Genomic DNA, 19942 nt, shown 5'->3' with positions numbered 1-19942 from the left:
TCGAAGAGCCGGCCGCGGTGGTATGGCGGTTCTGGCGCTGCAGTCCGGAACCGCGGGACTGCTACGGTCGCAGGTTCGAATCCTGCCTCGGGCATGGGTGTGTGTTATGTCCTTAGGTTAGTTAGGTTTAAGTAGTTTTAAGTTCTAGGGGACTTATGACCTAAGATGTTGAGTCCCATAGTGCTCAGAGCCATTTGAACCATTTTTGAGTAAATCGAAGAAAGACGAAAGTAATGAGAAGTAGCAGAAATGACAACAAAGGGAAACCTAACATTAGGATTGATGGTCACAAAGAATATGAAGTTTAGGAAATTCTGCTACCGAGGCAGCAAAAAACCTGTGACGGACGGAGTGAGGAGAACATTAAAAGCAGACTAGCACTGACAAAAAGGGCATTCTTGGCCGTGAGAAGTCTACTAGTATGAAACATAGGCCTTAATTTGAGGAAGAAATTTCTGAGAATATACTTTTGGAGCATATCATTGTATGGTAGTGAAATATGGAATGTGGGAAAACCGGAACAGAAGAGAAGATTTCCAGATGTGGTGCTGTAGGCGATTGTTAAAAATTAGGAGGACTGATAAGGTGGGGAATGAGGAGGTTCTGCGCAGAGTCGGAGAGGAAAGGAAAACACCGACAAGGAGAAGAGACCAGATGATAGGACATCTGTTAAGGCATCAGGGAATGACTTCCACTGTACTAGAAGGCGCTGTGGAACACAAAAACTATAGAGGAGGCAGAGTTTGGAATACATCCAACTGATAACTAACAATGTGTGTGGCAAGTGCTACTCTGGAATGAAGAGGCTGGCACAGGAGAGGAATTCTTGGCGGGCAGCATTAAACCAGTCAGAAGATTGATGAATCAAAAAAAAAAAAAAGTGACATAATACCTCGTTGGAAGAGAGCGATGATGTCAGTATACTAATTCTTTGTACAGCACAGGACTTGCAGAAGCCGTCGATGACAATATTGAGGCGATGAATTAAATTCGAATGCATTCGATGTTGTTTGATTGTATGATTTTGAAACTAATGCTAATCCCTTATTGCGCCAGACCACATTAATTAATAATGATATGGATCTTCACAGCGTTTGATTTACCAGAAGGGATACCTAGATGTTGTGAGATAAGTGAGTGTAATTATGGTTTGAGAATAGACTGTAAAGCTCAGTGTTCAGTAGTGTACGGTTTCATTTTACCAGTCGACAGAGCTGGGTGAATGTATAGTGGTTTATTTTTGAATTTGGCTATTACAGCTTTATTTAGTTTTCATTTAAAGCACGATATGTGCTATACGGAGAGATAATTATTTTTTGTGAGACGTGCGTGCGTTAGTATCGATATCCGCTACTCGTTAAAATTGTCTGTACTTGGTATCATAGCGACGGTTTAGGCGGTGTGCCAGCAGAGGCAACGTAGTTGCGCACTGAGCAGGCTTAACTGCACACAAGCTCTATTAAACCGAAGAGTTTGCTTGCTGATCGGCATGGTAGCTTGGGTAGCTCACCGAGGACTAGGTTCTGTCGGTCGAGTTGTGGATGGTGATGCTTTATCGTGGAATGTATGCCTAACATCACTGAAGGGTGACTGCTTCCCTCTGCCATCTGGTCGGAAGTTTGTATCTCAGAAGTCGGCGTGTTTCTTATTTCTGCCAGTTTGGTTTGTGGACACTGAGTTGCAAGCCAAGGACTGAAGTAGAAAGTAAAACGGTGAGCATCTTTTACTATGTGTGACTAAAGTACTGGTTGTCATTCGCGAAAACCCTCGTTCTTTGAGCGAGACTACGTTATAGAGATTTAATATCTATTAACGCATGTGACACTGCCTAACATTGACTAACGACCGTCACATTGGTCTTATTCCCCAGTGCGGATCAGCATTCCGAGTTTCCACTACATGGCAGAGTTACTTTAAGCCTCCTCTCATGTAAAGTTCAAAGTTAAATTGAACTATAATAGTAGCGTGGCACTACAGTACAACGGCGAGCTCAGGAATGGGGAACCATGGTGGGAGGGGGGGGGGGGGGGGGGAGGGGGAAGTGAATTGGAAAGAAATGAGCAGTGTTCGTTTGAAACATTTGGAAATTTAGTGATCCACCAAATTGTTATTGCAAATCGAAATTGAGTACCAGATAATTATGACGAATTAAAGTAATTTTAACAAGAGAATCATTATTTCACTGGAAAGCACACGAGACATAACTATTAAATCTTACTAGATAGTTAACAGAATTTGCGAGCTCTTTCAAGACTCGTTTAAGTTTTATCCGAACGTCCTAATAAACATGTTGAAGATTCTTCAGTTAATAAAGAAGGTAAACTTTACAAATGGTAAAAGATAAAAATACCGAAAATAACGGTCAGAATGCATACAAAAATAGTGTCAGGCGTGATCTCCAACAGTGTGAGTCCTAAGACCGATCAACGCTCCCAACTGACTCGTCACTTGAAACAGGCACAAGGTCCGCCCAGGCCGCGCAAGCAGATGCCAAATGCAGACGTGACGCACCAAATTATGATTGACTTCTGTAACAGAACAAAACCCTTTAAGACAAGTGGGAAAACGCGTATTACAACCAAACTTTTTAACGTAAATAAAAAAAAGGAGTTACCTTGAGATAAGTTGCAGCTTTTAACAAAATTCAAACATAAAATGCCAGAAGATGCTCAAATAGCCAAACATACTTAAAAAACACTTACACCAAGTACACCAGCCCGGATATAAGGTGTACACTGATAAGTCAGAACGTTATCGATATAAACCCGTCATGGCGATGGCAGAGCCACTGGCAAGGAATGACTGCTAGTCAAACACACACACACACACACACACACACACACACACACACACACACACACACACATGTAGGAGATCCCGGGTTCGAGTCCTGGTCGGGCCACACATTTTCAACTGTCCCCGTTGATATTTATGAAGTCCTGTTAGCAGGTAAAGGTCTGGATTTCATGGTAATTTCGTTTCACACACATGTAGTATCATAGGGCGTGTTGTTCGTGTGTAGAATGGGGAAGGCGCGCGATCTACATTCCTGGAAATTGAAATAAGAACACCGTGAATTCATTGTCCCAGGAAGGGGAAACTATTATTGACACATTCCTGGGGTCAGATACATCACATGATCACACTGACAGAACCACAGGCACATAGACACAGGCAACACAGCATGCACAATGTCGGCACTAGTACAGTGTATATCCACCTTTCGCAGCTATGCAGGCTGCTATTCTTCCATGGAGACGATCGTAGAGATGCTGGATGTAGTCCTGTGGAACGGCTTGCCATGCCATTTCCACCTGGCGCCTCAGTTGGACCAGCGTTCGTGCTGGACGTGCAGACCGCGTGAGACGACGCTTCATCCAGTCCCAAACATGCTCAATGGGGGACAGATCCGGAGATCTTGCTGGCCAGGGTAGTTGACTTACACCTTCTAGAGCACGTTGGGTGGCACGGGATACATGCGGACGTGCATTGTCCTGTTGGAACAGCAAGTTCCCTTGCCGGTCTAGGAATGGTAGAACGATGGGTTCGATGACGGTTTGGATGTACCGTGCACTATTCAGTGTCCCCTCGACGGTCACCAGTGGTGTACGGCCAGTGTAGGAGATCGCTCCCCACACCATGATGCCGGGTGTTGGCCCTGTGGTCCTCGGTCGTATGCAGTCCTGATTGTGGCGCTCACCTGCACGGCGCCAAACACGCATACGACCATCATTGGCACCAAGGCAGAAGCGACTCTCATCGCTGAAGACGACACGTCTCCATTCGTCCCTCCATTCACGCCTGTCGCGACACCGCTGGAGGCGGGCTGCACGATGTTGGGGCGTGAGCGGAAGACGGCCTAACGGTGTGCGGGACCGTAGCCCAGCTTCATGGAGACGGTTGCGAATGGTCCTCGCCGATACCCCAGGAGCAACAGTGTCCCTAATTTGCTGGGAAGTGGCGGTGCGGTCCCCTACGGCACTGCGTAGGATCCTACGGTCTTGGCGTGCATCCGTGCGTCGCTGCGGTCCGGTCCCAGGTCGACGGGCACGTGCACCTTCCGCCGACCACTGGCGACAACATCGATGTACTGTGGAGACCTCACGCCCCACGTGTTGAGCAATTCGGCGGTACGTCCACCCGGCCTCCCGCATGCCCACTATACGCCCTCGCTCAAAGTCCGTCAACTGCACATACGGTTCACGTCCACGCTGTCGCGGCGTGCTACCAGTGTTAAAGACTGCGATGGAGCACCGTATGCCACCACAAACTGGCTGACACTGACGGCGGCGGTGCACAAATGCTGCGCAGCTAGCGCCATTTGACGGCCAACACCGCGGTTCCTGGTGTGTCCGCTGTGCCGTGCGTGTGATCATTGCTTGTACAGCCCTCTCGCAGTGTCCGGAGCAAGTATGGTGGGTCTGACACACCGGTGTCAATGTGTTCTTTTTTCCATTTCCAGGAGTGTATCTGTGACCAAGGGCACATTTTGATGGCCCAGAGGCTCGGCACGAGCATTTTGGAAACTGGACGAATCGAAGATTGCCGTGGTGGGTGTATTCAACACGTGGTGAATCCGGAATGAAACCACTTCCAGCCGTCGTGGGGTTGCGAAGCCAGACCTCATTATGGACGTCGGACGTCGTAGGCTGGGCAGACTGGTAAAACAGAACAGGGGGCGAGCTGTGGCGGAAACAGCGTCAGACTTTAATGACGGGCAGAGTACAAGTGTGACTGAACAAAGGATGCAACGAACATATCTAACAAGTGTGACTGAACAAAGGATGCAACGAACATATCTAACGATGTGCCTCCGCAGCCGTCAACACATGGATGTGCTAATATTAACATCACGATATCGGCAACTGCGGCTGAAATGGGCACGGGACCTTGGCGCAATGGCAGAGCGTTGCATGATCTGAAGAATCCGGATACCGTTTTCATCATGCTGAAGGGAGGGAGAGAATTCGTCGACTTTCAGGCGAAAACTTACCTTATATCAGTACTGCGGGTCGGTCGCACAAGATGTCGGCTTCTCCATTATGCTTTGGGGAACATTCACGTAGCCATTGATGGGTCCAGTGGAGCTCGTGCAATATACCAAGGAGTATCGTACACTCGTTGCAGACTACGTACACCCCTTCATGACGATCATGTATCCCGACAGAAGTCGCATTTTTCAACATGATAATGCGCCGTACCCAGGTACCCGTGGTCTAGGGGTAGCGTCTTTGATTCATAATCAAAACTTCTTCGGTGCCGGGTTCGATCCCCGCTACTGCCTAAATTTTGATAAATAATCAGCATTGGCGGCCGAAGACTTCCGGCATAAGAAATCAGCCTCATTCTGCCAACGGCCTTGTCAAAGAGGGCGGAGGAGCGGATAGAGGTTCAGGGCACTCTCTTGCCCTAGGGGTGGGAAATTGCCCCTTAAGGCGGAAGAATCAGAAATGATCAACGACATGAGGATGCAGGAGGCAATGGAAACCACTGCATTAAAGACACGTAACGTGTATCCACAGGGCATGCGTATTTGAAGAAGTGTCATGATGATCTCTCCATTGGCAAAAGATTCCGGAATAGTCCCCCATTCGGATCTCCGGGAGGGGACTGCCAAGGGGGAGGTTACCATGAGAAAAAGATTGAATAATCAACGAAAGGATAACGTTCTACGAGTCGGGGCGTGGAATGTCAGAAGCTTGCACGTGGTAGGGAAAGAGAAATGCAAAGGCTCAATCTATATATAGTAGGGGTCAGTGAAGTGAAGTGGAAGGAAGACAAGGATTTTGAACAGCTCAATGACCGGGTTGTTCTAATCAGAATGGACAGCAGACCAACACCGACAACGATAGTTCAGGTATACATGCCGACGTCGCAAGATGAAGATGAACAGATAGAGAAAGTGTATGAGGATATTGAAAGGGTAATGCAGTATGTAAAGGGGGACGGAAATCTAATAGTCATGGGCAACTGGAATGCAGTTGTAGGGGAAGGAGTGAAGAAAAGGTTACAGGAGAATATGGGCTTGGGACAAGGAATGAGAGAGGAGAAAGACTATTGAGTTCTGTAACAAGTTTCAGCTAGTAATAGTGAATACCCTGTTCAAAAATCACAAGAGGGGGAGGTATACTTGAAAAAGGCCGGGAGATACGGGAAGATTTCAATTATTTTACATCATGGTCAGACAGAGATTACGAAATCAAATACTAGATTGTAAGGCGTACCCAGGAGCAGATATAGACTCAGATCACAATATAGCAGTGATGAAGAGTAGGCTGAAGTTCAAGACATTAGTCAGGAAGAATCAATACTCAAAGAAGTGGGATACGGAAGTACTAAGAAATGATGAGATACGTTTGAAGTTCTCTAACGCTATAGATACAGCGATAAGGAATAGCGCAGTAGGCAGTACAGTTAAAGAGGAATGGACATCTCTAAAAAGGGCCATCACAGAAGTTGGGAAGGAAAACATAGGTACAAAGAAGGTAGCTGCAAAGAAACCATGGGTAACAGAAGAAATACTTCAGTTAATTAATGAAAGGAGGAAGTACAAACATGTTCCGGGAAAATCAGGAATACAGAAATACAAGTCGCTGAGGAATGAAACAAATAGGAAGTGCAGGGAAGTTAAGACGAAATGGCTGCAGGAAAAATGTGAAGACATCGAAAAAGATATGATTGTCGGAAGGACAGACTCAGCATACAGGGAAGTCAAAACAACCTTTGGTGACATTAAAAGCAACGGTGGTAACATTAAGAGTGCAACGGAAATTCCACTGTTGAATGCAGAGGAGAGAGCAGATAGGTGGAAAGAATACATTGAAAGCCTCTATGAGGTTGAAGATTTGTCTGTTGTGATAGAAGAAGAAACAGGAGTCGATTTAGAAGAGATAGGGGATCCAGTATTAGAATCTGAATTTAAAAGAGCTTTGGAGGACTTACGGTCAAATAAGGCAGAAGGGATTGATAACATTCCATCAGAATTTCTAAAATCATTGGGGGAAGTGGCAACAAAACGACTATTCACGTTGGTGTGTAGAGTATATGGGTCTGGCGATATATCATCTGACTTTCGGAAAAGCATCATTCACACAATTCCGAAGACGGCAAGAGCTGACATGTGCGAGAATTATCGCACAATCAGCTCATCAGCTCACTCATCGAAGCCGCTTACAAGAATAATATCCAGAAGAATGGAAAAGAAAATTGAGAATGCGCTAGGTGACGATCAGTTTGGCTTTAGGAAAAGTAAAGGGACGAGAGAGGTAATTCTGACGTTACGGCTAATAATAGAAGCAAGGCTAAAGAAAAATCAAGACACTTTCATAGGATTTGTCGACCTGGAAAAAGCGTTCGACAATATAAAATGGTGCAAGCTGTTCGAGATTCTGAAAAAAGTAGGGGTGAGCTATAAGGAGAGACGGGTCATATACAATATGTACAACAACCAAGAGGGAATAATAAGAGTGGACGATCAAGAACGAAGTGCTCGTATTAAGAAGGGTGTAAGACAAGGCTGTAGCCTTTCGCCCCTACTCTTCAATCTGTACATCGAGGAAGCAATGATGGAAATAAAAGAAAGCTTCAGGAGTGCAATTAAAATACAAGGTGAAAGGACATCATTGATACGATTCGCTGATGACATTGCTATCCTGAGCGAAAGTGAAGAAGAATTAAATGATCTGCTGAACAGAATGAACAGTCTAATGAGTACACAGTATGGTTTGAGAGTAAATCGGAGAAAGACGAAGGTAATGCGAAGTAGTAGAAATGAGAACAGCGAGAAACTTAACATCAGGATTGATGGTCACCAAGTCAATGACGTTAAGGAATTCTGCTACCTAGGCAGTAAAATAACCATTGACGGACGGAGCAAGGAGCAGAATCGCTATGGCAAAAGAGGCATTTCTGGCCAAGAGAAGTCTACTAATATCAAATACCGGCCTTAATTTGAGGAAGAAATTTCTGAGGATGTACGTCTGGAGTACAGAATTGTATGGTAGTGAAACATGGACTGTGGGAAAACCGGAACAGAAGAGAGTCGAAGCATTTGAGATGTGGTGCTATAGACGAATGTTGAAAATTAGGTGGACTGATAAGGTAAAGAATGATGAGGTTCTACACAGAATCGGAGAGGAAAGGAATATGTGGAAAACATTGATAAGGAGAAGGGACAGGATGATAGGTCATCTGCTAAGGCATGAGGGAATGACTTCCATGGTACTAGAGGGAGCTGTAGAGGGAAAAAACTGTAGAGGAAGACAGAGATTGGAATACGTCAAGCAAATAATTGAGGACGTAGGTTGCAAGTGCTACTCTAAGATGAAGAGGTTAGCACAGGTAAGGAATTCGTGGCGGGCCGCATAAAACCAGTCAGTAGACTGATGACCCAAAAAAAAAAAAAAAAAAGAAAGCGCCTTGTTACAAGGCGAGGAGTATGATGGAGTGGTTTGAGGAACAAAGCGACGAGTTCCAGTTGATGTGGTGGCCTGTCACATCACTGGATCTGAACCTGATCAAACACATCTGGGACGTGATCGAACGTGGCGTCAGAGCTCACCGCCGTCCTCCGCGGAATTTACGAGAATTACGGACTTGTGTGGGCAGATGTGGTGCCAGCTCCCTTCAGCGACATACTAAAGCCCCACTACTTCCACGCCACAACGCATCGCCACTGCTATCCGTGCCAAATGCGGACATAGCGGCTATTAGGTAAGAGGTCACAATGTTCTGGCTGATTCCACTAAAGACGAATCAACAAGTGAACACAATAAAGCAGAAAAGCTTCGCAATAGAAGCCGAAAGCGAAATAAATTACATCCAAGACGGAGGCTCCACATTGCGTTACTATATAGACATGAAAACGCTAAAGGTGCACTAAAAAAACACTTCTGGCACATTTCGAAGTGAAGAAGAAATTGACGCATCCGAACACAACAAATGGGCAAGCTACCGAATAATATTCCACGAACTGTGGAAAACGCACCGCTACCCGGAACTGACGAAAACCGGCAACGCTCAAGGATAATTACAGTACTCACCCAGTCTTAGTAAATCCAGGAGCAGCAAGGCTTCGTCCTCCGGATAAACCAACACCAACAGCGACATCTGGAAAACAGAAGTTGACAGAGGCCGCACGCCTTCTGGTCGCGGCGCGTCCCCGCTGCAGGGATCTCCCGCATGGCGTGTTTACTCTGTTTCTCCTTTACTCGCCCAGCGAGCTCCAAACAGAGTCCTTCCGTAACGAGCGCCTCGTAGCCAAAACAGACCGCCAGCGGCATCTTTTCAACGACAGCCACCAGAAATCTTTCCCCGCGCGTTGCACCAACCTGCTCTTTCCAAACAAACCAAAGAGAGCCTCACATCGAAGCACCATAGACGTACTCGCGATTCGGGCGCGAGGCATCGACTTCGCAGCACGGCTCAGTAGTGTACTTTTAAGGAAGTCTTTCTTTATCTGTATTCTTTCAAGAAACTATAGCATTATTTTTAAAAATTGTGTTCTTCCCTTTAAATTCGCAGGGTTACAACTGTTATGAGAAGTTCATTTTTTTAAGCTGCCACAATTTTTTTCGAGGTCACTAAGAGTTAAAACCTGAACAACTCTTGTGAGTTTTTCGCCGTGTTATTTGTAATTCACTTTTGTCTTTGTCGTCTTGTGACTGTGGTTTCAAATTTTACCCTTTATGTGTTAAAGAGTAACTAATCTGAGAGCTGTGAAGGAACAGAGCGATGTCTGGGCTAAGCTCAGACTGGTAAGCTTATGTCTGCGCCTGACCTATGACCAAATGCATTTCTTTCAGCTCCTTGATTTGGATTTCCGTAAGTGTTTAATCTTTTCTAGTGTCATGCTCAGTATGGAATTTATAAGTAGTTTGATGGTGGCTCTTACAACCCGAGTTTCGGGTCGTTCACTTTACCAAATGGCTCTGAGCACTATGGGACTTAACATCTTAGGTCATCAGTCCCCTAGAACGTAGAACTACTTAAACCTAACTAACCTAACGACATCACACTCATCCATGCCCGAGGCAGGATTCGAACCTGCGACCATAGCAGTCCCGCGGTTCCGGACTGCAGCGCCTAGAACCGCACGGCCACCGCGGCCAGCGTTCACTTTACCAATGTTGTTTAGATTTTGCTGAGCGCGATAAATGTTAAGTCTTATTTCTTTTGCTTTCGGATTATTCCCACTCCAAGCTTCAGGCTGCCTAACATTTCACTTTTCACTGTGCTTCTCTTTCTTTAAAAGTTTGATTCACCTGGAGCGAAGAAATTGTTTATTAGAAATTACATGAACTTAAGCAGCCAGATGCGAATTTGGGCCTCAAGAAGACGATGCATTTATCCATTACCCGTTATCGATGATTTTCTGTTTCTACGGTTCACCCAGAACCAAACATCAAGAATGAGATATTTTACCTCAGCGCCCGGACGTTGGGTTATTTCTTAAATTCCATCTTTCAGGCCCTTAAATAAGAGAACTGCCACTATTTACAACATCTGTGTCTGACAGAACATCAGTTCTGTGAAGCCTCGCACGCTATTCAAGTGAATTTGCTTGGCTACAGAGCTCTGCTCCAAATAGTTTCTAATAAGAGCTGTTTATGAATTATGTGACCGGGCTACACCCAGGTTCGTAAGCAGTTACCATCGTTTATCTATATGACACGCACAGTTTGTGGTATGAAACCTGAGACCATACAAATTTTTGTGCAACTTTTTGGCCAAAGTAGAGGGACACATTTTTAAGTTTAGTGAATAAGTTATTAACTCGTTAGTGCATAAAAATCGATGATGATCATCATTATGAGACGAGGATTAGATACTACTTCTACCTAAATATTTTTAGTAATGCCAATTTTATTACAGTCCCCCCCCCCCCACCAGTTAGCATAACTGTCTTAGCCGTTGAACAAGTGTCTGTCTTTGTATAAAAGATGTCATCAGCGGAAGAATGCTGGAAGTATTAGGCGGATGCTACTGTTCCTCATAATTCCCTCGTCAGAGTGAATCAGTTTGCTGTAGAAACGTCGATTTAGACTGTCTTACTACCCAATGTGGATCAGCACTGAATATTAGAATATAGGGTCACCCATAACTGTATGCTGTATTTTTGGAGGAACTGGGTTTTGAATAGGATCCCGTACGATTACTCAGTCTCTTGTTGGTTTCCTGAAGTGTTGAATTTGCAAAATCCTTGTGGTGCAGTCATTACCCTACGCAGCAGATCACGTTCGTATGTGCCATGGCGGCGAAGGACGCGCGCAGACAGCCTCAAGAACAGATCGCATTGTTTACGGTGCGTGATGCGCGCATTGTAAGGGACAGTCAAACGTAAATGATACGCGTGGGGAAAAGTAAGTAAGATCTTCATTATTCCAAAAGTAATCACATTAACAGTTAAAACTTATATTCTACTGCTAGACAAAACGGACAACGTCGTTATGGAAAATGTTTGCGTTTATGCCTATGGAAGCGTGTTTGTACCTAAGCGTGCACCGCTTCGTCCGAAGCAAATCGACGGCCACAAAGATTCTTCTTCAGGGATCAAAAAATATGAAAACAGCATGAGGACAAATCAGGACTGTACGATCCAACGAAACTTATGCAGTGAAGTAGTGACATGTGGACAGGCCTATATGTTACCAGTAATGTTTCGACTAAGCGGAAGAAGTTTCGTAGGGAAGTCCTTACACATCAACCATACAGTTCCGATTCAGTCCCATGCTTTTCGCATATTTATTTGGAGCAATGAAGAAAGACACCTAAGGCCGGCTATTTGCTTCAGACGAAGAGGTGCGTGCTCAGGCACAAACATGCTTCCCTAGCAAGGGGGAGGAGGAAATTAGTAATTAACGTTCCGTCGACAAAGAGGTCATTAGAGACGAAGAACAAGCTTGGTTTAGGGAAGGATGGGGAAGGAAACTGGAAGTGCCTTTTTGAAAGGAGCCACCCGGGCATTTGTCTCGAGTAATTTAGAGAAGTCACGGAAAATCTAAATCAGATGGTCGGATGCCGATTTGAAGTGTCGTCCTTCCGAATGCGAATCCAGTACGCTAACAATTGCACCACCTCACTACCTCTTCCGTAGGGCACTGACTATCTTGTCTCACAGCGAGAAAAATGAATTAACTGTTGTAGCGATTACATTGAAATAATAAACACCCAATGTAATCCTTTCCATCTGTCTCATTTTCATTTGACTGGCGTTTGCAACATGATATACTTGATCGGAAGAAGAATCACAATAACTACCTACACGCCGTGGTGCTGTCGGTTCATTGCTCATGTTTTCTTTTTTCGCTCGTCTGAACTGTTTAGCGACTATACAAATATCACGTGATATGCATTTGATAACTGTTATTTAATATAGAAACTTGATAATTAATATTAGTGCACGTATTTCCTCTGATTGCAATTCAGACTTGTGTTTGCAACCAGTTGCGTATCATAAGGAATCAATCTAGCTATCTTGTCAAATCTGGCATATTTTTAGTTTTGTCTTTGTGATATGGCCCTTCCAGTTTACCTACATCCGTGCGATTAACGCTGATTAATTACTGTACGAAGTGACTACTTGATTCTTACTTATAAGTTCCTAGGTACCAGTGCATTGTGTCTCAGAATACACGAAATGAAATCTCTCTCACTTTCTGAAGCAACATAAACTCGAGTTAGCCGTAGCGTCACAGCTGCTTTTATAATTTTTATGTTGCTTTCAGTAAGAAATTATGCACGACTTTAAAAAGTAAGAGCAAGCAGGTCCTCATCCACCGCTCGCAACTAGACACATCAAGGAGCGATAATAACAACACAGGTAATGTTGGCAACACCATCAGTAACAAATAACTATTATTAAAAGTGTGTAATACCAAATGAATACTGATCAATTGTTTAGTGATAATTGGTATAACACGTTCATTAATTTGAATGCACTATTACGGGGAAAGACAGAAATATTTATTATTGGGAACTTGGCAGTGCACCGATTCATGGAGGTAAGAACTGTTAAAAGAAAGAAATAATCCTTCGTTTTCAGAATACTGTAAGTGTAGTTAATATTGGTCGATTTAATTTATCACATTCCATTAATGTATTTGCATTTTATTCTTAAAGGAGTAAGTATTCACAGTTTGTGGACTCTCGTGTTATTGTGACTCATGTGACGTGCGTTTTGTCTGTTAATGCAAAGGACTTCTTTTCTTATGAGGTTCGCGTTGGTAAACCAAGCGAGACTTGTAATGTATTGCTAAATCGCCCAATAACAAGTGCCTTTTGTGTTGTGGTCCAAGTCTACTAACACTTTTTGCTGCTTCTTGCTTGGTTAGTGGGTACGCTAAGAAAAATAGTGTATAATGTATATCGGTTGAACGCAGATGCTGCTAAGGCTTCTCACTATATCGTCTGCCAAGGGATCTACACTTTCTCCTTCGGCTACCCTCAAAAGAGAAAGCAGGGCACTCGTCATATTACAACGTATTAAGAATTATCTGCTTGTAAGCCGACTTCCTGAATGGCAAACCTTGTTGTCGCCAGAAGGAATTTTTCACTTTTCACCGGAGTGTGTGCTCATATGAAAAACATATTAAAACCGGTACTCGAGACAGGATCTATGACTTTCGCAGGTTTATCCTAGCACTCCTGGCCTCACAGTTCTACTTCCCCCAATACAGAACTCCCAGTTTCGAGGCTTTAAACTCACAGGAACTTCCAGCTCAGTAGTGGGTCTCTTCTCCGATATTTATTCTTCAGTAACCTTGTAATTTTCGTGCTCTTCCGAATTAATGTTGCATCAATAACAATTTTTTGGGGCGCTATGACTTTTCTAGTAGTTTATATCGAGCTGGCTTCAGTTTAATCGTCGATGGAGCTCTGCTAAGCAGATTGTGCCTTGTTTCTGGGATATCTCATGCTCTTAGCCGACTACATACCAGCCGGTGGTTTCTCTATAGAAGAATGGTGCTAACAATAATAATGCTGTAGCATTTGACGACATGCATCTTCCTATTCTAAAACGCGTTTCAGTGGCGATAACTCGTATCATGACGCAGTAAATATCGGTGGAAAGAAGAAATTGTCATCGCTACATCGTTACTACAATAGGTGTAGCTAATTTTTGTGATCTGTGTCTTATAAATATGGATGAGAATATTATCATAGAAAAGTGGTAATCAGTGACAACGTTTCGAATATTTGACCACGGCAGGTAATATTGATTAGAAACCCACCCCTGTTTCAAGACGTTTGCATTGAATATCTACAGTGCAATCGTGGTCTTGAACAGTATCTAGCATCACTCGTAATCTAAATTATTTGAAACAAAGCTTTTGTGCAGTTCACTCCATTGAGGAGATAATATATTGAACACATTTTGTATTTGCACATTACGTCATGGTGATAATGTACCGATTAAATTGTTCGTAATAAATTTGGTATGTGGCACTCCTGCACAGGAACAATTACTGACAAGTGGGATTGGATGCATTTAAATTCGTTGCATTTTGTGCGTGTTAAAATGCAGTGTATGGGCCTGAAGGAAGTAAGCTGGCGCAGCGAGCACATCTGCTGGAATTCAGCACTTTCGGATAGTTGGCAGGTTTAACGTCGGCGACAGTCAGCATGAGATGGACAAGACGCTTAATGTCGTCCGTAGCCCCTTCACCCTGAGAATGTTAACTACACTCCTGGAAATTGAATTAAGAACACCGGGAATTCATTGTCCCAGGAAGGAGAAACTTTATTGACACATTCCTGGGGTCAGATACATCACATGATCACACTGACAGAACCACAGGCACATAGACACAGGCAACAGAGCATGCACAATGTCGGCACTAGTACAGTGTATATCCACCTTTCGCAGCAATGCAGGCTGCTATTCTCCCATGGAGACGATCGTAGAGATACTGAATGTAGTCCTGTGGAACGGCTTGTCATGCCATTTCCACCTAGCGCCTCAGTTGGACCAGCGTTCGTGCTGGACGTGCAGACCGCGTGAGACGGCGCTTCATCCAGTCCCAAACATGCTCAATGGGGGACACATCCGGAGATCTTGCTGGCCAGGGTAGTTGACTTACACCTTCTAGACCACGTTGGGTGGCACGGGATACATGCGGACGTGCATTGTCCTGTTGGAACAGCAAGTTCCCTTGCCGGTCTAGGAATGGTAGAACGATGGGTTCGATGACGGTTTGGATGTACCGTGCACTATTCAGTGTCCCCTCGACGATCACCAGTGGTGTACGGCCAGTGTAGGAGATCGCTCCCCACATGCAGTCCTGATTGTGGCGCTCACCTGCACGGCGCCAAACACGCATACGACCATCATTGGCACCAAGGCAGAAGCGACTCTCATCGCTGAAGACGACACGTCTCCATTCGTCCATCCATTCACGCCTGTCGCGACACCACTGGAGGCGGGCTGCACGATGTTGGGGCGTGAGCGGAAGACGGCCTAACGGTGTGCGGGACCGTAGCCCAGCTTCATGGAGACGGTTGCGAATGGTCCTCGCCGATACCCCAGGAGCAACAGTGTCCCTAATTTGCTGGGAAGTGGCGGTGCGGTCCCCTACGGCACTGCGTAGGATCCTACGGTCTTGGCGTGCATCCGTGCGTCGCTGCGGTCCGGTCCCAGGTCGACGGGCACGTGCACCTTCCGCCGACCACTGGCGACAACATCGATGTACTGTGGAGACCTCACGCCCCACGTGTTGAGCAATTCGGCGGTACGGCCACCCGGCCTCCCACATGCCCACTATACGCCCTCGCTCAAAGTCCGTCAACTGCACATACGGTTCACGTCCACGCTGTCGCGGCATGCTACCAGTGTTAAAGACTGCGATGGAGCCCCGTATGCCACGGCAAACTGGCTGACACTGACGGCGGCGGTGCACAAATGCTGCGCAGCTAGCGCCATTCGACGGCCAACACCGCGGTTCCTGGTGTGTCCGCTGTGCCGTGCGTGTGATCATTGCTTGTACAGCCCTCTCGCAGTGTCCGGAGCAAGTATGGTGGGTCTGACACACCGGTGTCAATGTGTTCTTTTTTCCATTTCCAGGAGTGTATAAGTCTAAGAGCCGTTACCGTTATCCTGTAGAGATCTTTTGTACCGGGAGAGCACCTAAAAGATTTTGGTTTAGCAATCTATCATCAGATTGGGTGTCTTCGGAATTCTGTTACTCCACGAAGAACCAAGATTCCTGCCCCTTGTCCCATAGTTGGTGACAGCGCAAATACATTTCCTTGTTTTCTGATCTCACTGCGCGTAAATTCTATTGTTGGTCGTTGTATTAATATTACTCGGACATGGATCCTGCGACTAGGGGACCGTTCCATTGTATACAGCAGATAGTATAATTGCCGTGCCACGTAATGGGGTACTCAGTTTGTGCGAGTACAATGACCAATTACTGGAGATCCATTGCGGGGCAGAAGCTTAGGGGCCAACGTGCTAACTTACTGTTATGAAATGTTTAGTGGTCACGGCAATAGTCTACAGTCTCCCGAGTGCATACGGTACAAGATGTGCATCATATTACTGATCGATGTTAATTTTACTTTCAAAATCATCGACTGTGTGTTACTGTACGTACCACTGCAGTATGAGGCCATTGTTTGACAAGCTTTTGTCAGAGCTGAAAAGAATTTTTTCTGTTGCGAGTAAACATAGCAAGAGATATCCAAAATTAGTAGTTTCATTGATAGCCATACCCATTCCACACCTCTCGGTCATACTATGGCGATGCTTCGCAGAAGCCACTTACGGCATATCTCTGGTTTCCAATGGGTTCGGCCTTGTCTGCTATACCATGAATGTTTAAGCAGAACGATTTTTGTGGTAGTGTGTGCCGTGTGTCCTAGACCAGTCCCTTCCAGAAGTTGCGTAGATAGCAAGCTCTCACGGTGACGTGTGGCGGCCATATATCGTTTTGTAGAGGAGGGGAAGTGCAAACTTTTTCTTAAGAGCAATGATCGTGTGTTAGTTTCGCCGTAGTGCATACACGGCCCTGTGCTTGGAGTATCTGATTTCAAACCGATGAAGAGCAGCACTATGGCGTGGTAATGAACGTGGAAGCGAAGGTCAGACACGCCAACATCAATCTGCAAACAGTGCAGAAGGCGTAGGTGTAGTTAGCACTTACAGGCCAACATGCGACAGGCATTTATGCGATACATCTCATGACAAAATAAATCTCGTATATTTCCCTAAAATTTTTCCTCAACACACATTTACGCGACTTACAAGCTTTTAGATGCGATTATGTCGACGTTTGGACCCACATGTGCAAGCAACTTTTCCGAAATGAAGAAAACGAAATCGACTCACAGAAGTCCGCCAACAGATTTCAACTTAGAAGCTCGTCTTCGGATTAGCAGTGTTTACAAAGAGGTAACAGACATTAACACTTTAGTGAAAAGTTAAATAACTGTTCATTGACGTAGCAGTTTTATGTTGCCTGCATGACTAAAACAGTCACAAATTGATGTCAGTTAAATTTCTTCAGAAAACGACAATTACCGTAAGGTTGCATGAATCTGAAGAACTATCATGTTTCCTACCTAGATGTCCCTAATCTACGCTTGATCAATAAAAATAAATTTAATTATTTTCATTGAATAAATTTAACATGAAAGACTTTAATCAATTACCGTGAAGCGGAACAACTCCGTAGAACTATCATTAGCGGCTGTGCAACAGACTCGTTGACTACAGTTCCTCGTGCGGCACTACCTTCTTTTGTCAGCTCGTTTCAGTATACTGCGGATGTAAAACTTGATTTATATCGGAATCTGTCCTATGTAATTTAGATCCAGGGTACGACTTAAACTCACGTGAACAATTACGAAAGCAAACTTTTGTGTAACATTTCCAGTTCTGAAATATATGGCATGTAGAAGAGAAAGGAAGGTACTGTGTTTCCGCCAGTTCCCGGGAAGTGCTGAACTGGAATTTAAAGTTATGGAACCTGCACGGGCTCTAATAACCTCGTTGTTGGGCGACCCAAAAACCAAACATCAGCATCATCCGTAACTTCCGCACCCCAACCCCTACCACTCGTGGTTAGCCGGCAGGTGGTTCACTACTGCAGTTTGAGAACGAGCCAGCTCACACGGCCAGATCGGTGAGCAGGCCTACTCTAGACTAATATGAAGCTCGGCAGACACTTTCATGCCCCTGACAGTAATATTAGTGCTAAGTACCCCTCGTAACGATATCCGGTCTTTAAAAATTTGTGTTTCTTTCACTATTGTTTTAGCCCAGCATCTGTTGCCGTGGCACAGTACTTAACAGACACCTACCTTTATACTGTTATTGCTGATGCGCCAACGTAGGAACAATGGAAATTTTACTTGTTTGGAGTCTGTACCAAACGAAGTAGTAGCCACTAAAAATACGTCACACACATCACTGGAAAAGGTAAGTCCAAAGAATCATCACAACAGACGAATTAAAAAGTAAATTTCTGCGCAGGTGTTTCAGTATCAAATACTTCATATGCTTTTGTTCTACGAGTGCAGCAGGCATTTCTTTTACTAATGTACACTACTGGCCATTAAAATCGCTGCACGACAAAGATGACGTACTACAGACGCGAAATAAAACCGACTGAAAGAAGATGCTGCGAAATGCAAATGATTAGCTTCCAAGAGCATTCACACAAGGTTGGCGCCGGTGGCGACTCCTACAACGTGCTGACATGAGAAAAGTTTCCAACCGATTTCTCATACACAAACAGCAGTTGACCGGCGTTGCCTGGTGAAACGTTGTTGTGATGCCTCGTGTAAGGAGGACTTTGACAAAGGTCGGATTGTAGCCTATCGCGATTGCGGTTTATAGTATCGCGACATTGCTGCTCGCGTTGGTCGAGATCCAATGACTGTTAGCAGAATATGGAATCGGTGGGTTCAGGAGGGTAATACGGAACGCCGTGCTGGATCCCAACCGCCTCGTATACTAGCAGTCGAGATGACAGGCATCTTATCCGCATGGCTGTGACGGATCCTACAGTTGTCCCTGAGTCAACAGATGTGGACGTTTGTAAGACAACAACCATCTGCACGAACAGTTCGACGACGCTTGCAGCAGCATGGACTACCAGCTCGGAGACCATGGCTGCGGTTACCCTTGACGCTGCATCACAGACAGGAGCGCCTGCGATGGTGTACTCAACGGCGAACCTGGGTGCACGAATGGCAAAACGTCATAGTTTCGAATGAATCCAGGTTCTGTTCGCAGCATCATGATGGTCGCATCCGTGTTTGGCGACATCACGGTGAACGCACATTGGAGGCGTGTATTCGTCATCGCCGTTGGGTGGCTTGCGGAGTATAAATGTAGATGTAGGTGTAGATCGCCGTACTGGCGTATCACCCGGCGTGATGGTATGGGGTGCCATTGGTTACACGTCTGTCACCTGTTGTTCGCATTGACGGCACTTTGAACAGTGGACGCTACATTTGAGATGTGTTACGACCCGTGGCTCGACCCTTCATTCAATCCCTGCGAAACCCTACGTTTCAGCAGAATAATGCACGACCGCATGTAGCAGGTCCTGTACGGGCCGCCATCCAAGCTTTGTTTAACCCAATGCCCAGGCGTATCAAGGCCGTTATTACGGCCGGAGGTGGTTGTTCTCGGTACTGATTTCTCAGGATCTATGCACCCAAATTGCGTGAAAATGTAATCACATGTCAGTTCTAGTATAATATATTTGTCCAATGAATACCCGTTTATCATCTGCATTTCTTCTTGTTGTAGCAAATTTAGTGACCAGTAGTGTATATTGATTTACATGAGGCACTATTGCGTGGTTTTTTTAAATGACGAGTTTTTGATTTAAGTTTTAAATATTGTTACTCTTCTATGACTTATCGCTTCTGTTTATGGGTTGCAGAAAAATACTATTTCAAATGTTAACATGTGTATGCACCTTACGTT

Source organism: Schistocerca americana, chromosome 6 (genome assembly GCF_021461395.2).
Source record: "Schistocerca americana isolate TAMUIC-IGC-003095 chromosome 6, iqSchAmer2.1, whole genome shotgun sequence".
In the NCBI taxonomy this organism is placed as follows: Eukaryota; Metazoa; Arthropoda; class Insecta; order Orthoptera; family Acrididae; genus Schistocerca; species Schistocerca americana.
This window is presented reverse-complemented; position numbering follows the sequence as displayed.